Source organism: Boleophthalmus pectinirostris, unplaced genomic scaffold, assembly GCF_026225935.1.
Source record: "Boleophthalmus pectinirostris isolate CB_2022bp ecotype Guang Dong unplaced genomic scaffold, ASM2622593v1 HiC_scaffold_13, whole genome shotgun sequence".
Taxonomy (NCBI): domain Eukaryota; kingdom Metazoa; phylum Chordata; class Actinopteri; order Gobiiformes; family Gobiidae; genus Boleophthalmus; species Boleophthalmus pectinirostris.
Window position 1 is genome coordinate 3,030,767 of NW_026571036.1, and position 5,507 is coordinate 3,036,273.

The window sequence follows — 5,507 nt, forward strand, 5'->3', positions numbered from 1 at the left end:
TCCATGAACAAAGCAAAAACACTAGACGTGCTGAGTGTTTGTAAAAGAACACCTGTATTCTCACAGGGCGAGTACAGGAGAAACATTGGTTTATAATTGTAAAAGTGTAGAGTTAGTGTGTAGATCGTTTCCCATTTGAGAGAAGAACTCAGCCTAAATATGTAGGTTTATGTGTTAAACACGTGACAAAAAGAAAGAAACACAAACCCAGGTCTGTTTTTGATCAGTAACAACATTATAACATACACATACATAAAGGCCCTTTAAGTGGACAATGTTTGAGAGTAAAAGTGATATTTCTGGGCTAAATCCAAATTCAAGTGCCTTTGTTCCTAAACAACAGCATATATTAACGTTACGCTGTGGAAGCTGCGGCTGCTGCAGAGTATGACATGGAGGTGAGATGTGTGCAGCCTGACCTTTCTCCTGTGGAACACAGCTGTACAGGGAGGATGTATGGAACCAGGAAACTTTGTGCTTAAGGCAGGAACCTCGACACTCTGCCACACGATCAGTCAGCTGTTAGTTTGGGCAGCAGTCTCTGTGCTCAGAGACATGCTTTTATATCGGAGACAAAAACCCCATTGTAATAAAGTCGTATATTTCAATTGTTGCCACCACGTCACAGTTTCAATAATGTTGCTTAGAAGTGGATTTTAGATTTGACCAAATAAACAGCAAGTTGAATCTATAATGCCATTTGCAGCTGTAATCACTTCCTGGTGTAACTGTTGTGACTTGAATGTTACTTCTGTCACAAAGCTGTGTTTGCAGTCTATAATAATAAAACATATTCAAAAAGCAGCAGCTCACCTCTCTGGACTGAAGCAGAGAGAAACACAACAGGAAGAAAACACTCTTTAAATCCATATTTCTTCTGTTTGACACAGACGTCTCTTTCTGTCGCTCTGTCTCTTCTCATTCTGGTTCAGTTTTGGTCATCTTCTATTTTTACAGACGTTTTACAGAAATACTGAAATGAAACGCCTCATCACAGTTTCCTACAACTACAAAACTACTAATGCTGCTGTTTTTGTTCTCTAGTTTCTGACACTCTGAGCCACCCCTCCTTTTCCTCCCCATGCAAAGTCACTCCCCCTTCAGAGCTTAGACTTCTGCTCCCGCGACCCGGCCCCAAATAAGCAGAAGAAAATGGATGGATGGACTAGACGTGCTCAGTGTTTGTCAAAAGAACATCTGTATTCTGACAGGGCGAGTACAGGAGAGAACATTGGTTTTATAATTGTAAAAGTGTAGAGTTAGTGTGTAGATCGTTTACCATTTGAGAGAAGAGAAGTTGCAAAACAACGACTTGGTCCCACCTCTGAGTAGTAGTACTTGTAGTAGTCGTAGTACATGCAATGAAACTAGATATTCAAGAGAAAATACTACTATACGAGAAGGTTTCGGATCTACACCTACAAAATTTCATAGTTCTTCTTTAACACGTATCATCACTACCAAGTAAAACTCAAAGTAAATAACTGTAAACTGCTCAGAACTTCAATCAAGATCATTATTTTAAATTACAGTGTGCTTTCTTATGACGACAAACAATACAAGTGAAAACAGCGTGAGCAGTTCTTACCTCCAAACATCAGCAGAGAGACACAAAGCAAAGCGGCCACAGTCATTAAAGTCATGTTTCTCTGTTAGTCCTTGAGCGCAAACTGAGGAAAAATTTCTTCCTCTTTTCTCTAAACGCTACTCACTCTTCCCACTTCTGTTTCCTTTCGACTCCTTAAATGGTCGACTGAATATCAAAGTGGATTAACCAAACGATCCGGACTGCGTTCGCCACTGCCACCGTCATATCTCTGCTTTTTGTTCAACGACTGACGACTGACACATAACTGGACTTTTTTACATCTTTATTATTTTTTTCACGTAAAAACAAACTATCAAACAACACCATTCAATAAACCAAAGCGGAGAAAGGTCAAAACTATCCTAAACATCACAAATCAAATAGTAAAGAATTGTAAATCAAACACATTTAAATACATTTCCTCCAAATTCACTGACTTAATGTATTCATGTCTTTTATTTTTAGACAAACAGAAAAGCGGAAGAGTCTTCTTAAAATAATACATCTGTCATCTCTGTCTAAAATAATTTATATGTAACAATCAAAGCCTTTTTTGGTCTGTTTGTTCATAGACTGTATATTCCCAGTGTCTTGTAACGGGAAATTTGGTGTGTGGGCCACAGGAAATATATGTGAAAATGGGCTGCTCGTCATAAACATTCATTTAGGGACGGATTTAGAGCTGGGGAAAAAAATAAAATCTTAATTTAGGTTTGCATTAAAATAAAAAAGGGGGTTTTGGGGAGGTAAAAAAATGCATTTATAATAAAAGTCTATGGGAGAAATCAGCAAATTACAGTTTACCAAAACAAAACAAAAAATGCAACAAACTCAATCTTTCCCACTGGTTGTTCATGTGGACGAGACAGTCACAAGAAGATCAGGAAAAGTCACATTTCTTTTTATTTATAAAGTTACATTAAATCCCATTCAGGATTTAAGGGCTCCTGGAAAATGTGGTACTTTAGTAAAAGAAAAAGCTTACATTTTATATAATTCCATGTAGTTTAAGCAGAAAAACCTAATTAAACGCAAAAACATTTTTCGTGTTTAATAAAAGGGGGTTGTTAACATGGGCTTTTTATAATGGGAGTCTATGGAGCGCAACGCAACAAACCGACTTTATGCAAAAACAAAAAATGCACCAAAGTCAATTTTCACACTAATTACCCACACTGATTGGACAATTACACTGATAGTAACCAGTGTAAAAAAAAAAGTATTATTATTGAATTATTACTCATAATTTGAATTTGCTGTACGTGGTTTTGGTCACAAACCAGCGTCTGAAGGGTTAAATATTTATAGTAATGTAGAATCAATATCTCAGTGGAAAGAGAACCCCTTCAGGGAAAAAAAAACAAAAAAAAAAATCATAATTTTTGAAAAATTAAATACACAATTTGTATTAAACCCTCCAGTCTGATTTTTTTATTTAATGTATAATAATAATAATATATATATTTTTTGTATATATATATATATTCATTTTTTATTTTATTTTTTTAATTTACTTTTCTCAAAAACAAAAATTGGCCCAAAGTCGATTTTCACACTGAACATCCAAACTGGTCATAGTCAGAATTAAAACAAATATTTGTTATTATGAAATGATTGGGTTTTATTCAAAATGACTGTAGACTGTAAATGATCAATAATCATTTTTGGTAACTTAAAAAGTAAATATGTCATTCTATATGACTTTTTACTTCTTTTTTTTTCTTTTTTTTTGATGATTTTATGGCAGTGTGAGCGACAGTAGCTCAGCTGGTCAAGTGTTCGTCCACTGATCTGAAGGTTGACGGTTCAAATCCCGCTCTTGACATAAACATCATGGGTGGAGCGTCAGATCCACTGACCCACAGTTTGGCTGGTGTGATTCCAGTGAATCAGCTGGAATCAGCTGGGTGCTGTTTCTGTGTCTTTGGGCAAGACTCTTAACCAGCCTCGCCCCCAGTGTTTTTGTACACTGGAGTGTGAATGTGTGAGTGGTTCCTTGTTGTAAAGCGCTTTGAGTGACTTGAAGGTGGAACCATTTACCACTGATCATTTTTAGCAGTTTAAAAAACAAAATACACAGTTTGTACGGAACACTCCCCGTGTGACGCTTTTTTTTTTCTTTTTTCAAATTCACTTTATTTAAAAACAAAAAAACGTCCCAAAGTTCATTTTCAAACTAAACATCCGCACTGATAGATCAGTCACACTGGTCATAGTCAGAGTAAAAAAAACAACAAAAAAACATAAAGGATTTATCACATTTTTGCATCACATCAAATTGGCAGTAGGTGGTATGTTGTAAAAACTACCACGTAAGGGGTTAATATATTATGGCAATTTATAATCCCAATATGTCATTTTGAAGAAAACCCAATAACAACATCAACAAAAAAATCTACACCTGTGAGTCAAGGCAAGTTTATTTGTACAACACAAGTGGTACACAAATTAATTCAAAGTGCTTTACAGAATAAGAAAAACAATAAAATCACAATAAAAACATAAACAATCATCATAAAATTAAAAAGAGACATTAAATTAGAGAGAAAAAGAGTGCGGAATAAAAACCGTTCAGTGATACGCAGGTGAACAGAACCGTTTTAAGACTCGAGTCTGTCTCATGTGTTCAGTCTGTTCCGGGTTTTTGCTGCGTGAATCTGAAACTCTGAGTCATGGTGCCTCGTGTTTAGTCGTGATTCCGAGTAAGAACAGGTGAAGTCGAACAGCTGCTGCTCTGTCGTCACTGTGGAGATTATCGACAGCAGAGCTGTCACACGGTTTTGCCAAATAAAATCATTTGCGTCACTGCGATCGGCTCAGTCCAAAGGGCGAGTGGGTTCGGTTTTTGTTTGGAGAAACGGCGAATCACAAAACAAACTGTCACGAACTCAGGGTCAGAGCACGATTCGATTTTTATGACCGTATTTCCCAATAAAGTAGACCTTTTTATTTCTATTTCTGTGCTGTATTGAAATCTCTCACTGTCAACTCAGTCCTTAATATCTTGGCCTACGTCGTCAGAGGTATAATACTCCCTACAACAGAAGCAAAGGCACACAGGACTGAACTAGACTGAATGGACAACACCATCTCAGTGTCCTGCATGTGTCTGTGCTGAGTCTGTACTGAAGAATCAACCAAATCCAGTCTCATTCCTCTTCTCTTCGACTTTCCGACAAGACTTTAGACCCTTTTTATTTTTTTTTCTGGGGGTCGGGTCGGTCGTAGAACAGAATTGTACGACCCTGACGATGCACATTATGTTCTTTGGAAACCTCCGCACTTTCTTTACATCGATCCGACACTGAACGAAAAAATAATCGGTCGTCCACTGTTCTTTGAAAACCCGGCGCTCTCTGTCAACTTTTCGTACTTTAACACGAGACATTTTTCTGTCCTTAACTGCACCACAGAACTCGGAGCATGTGCGTCGACTGTCGCTGTTTGATCTCGAGTGACGAAAATTCAGCGGCAAATGTAAAAACGTCATATAATTAAACATAAATCATATAAATATTGTTTTTTAAATGAAAAAATCAACAAAATACAAGATGCAGATGTGTTATTATTAAAAAAAAAAAAAAAAAAGGGTCATGACAACTTTTGAGGGCCAGTTCAGGAGACTAGGAACCGACATTTCCTGTGTAAAGTCAAGTTGTAGTAAAAACAATAGAAGAGAGAACAACAGATTGTTAATGTCACATATGAACAGTTCTTCAGATAAACTATAACATAAACAACAGAACAGAACAAGTTTAACAAAACTCTCCATCTCACTCCAAATCACTAAATCCATTCAGTTCTTCATCCTCGGTGTCACTTCTGAACAACTCGACCTCCGGAGGTAAACAGAGCGACGCAAACTCTTCTGTGTCGCTGTCGTCAGACTCAGCATCAGTTCCAGTTAGAATTATTCTGG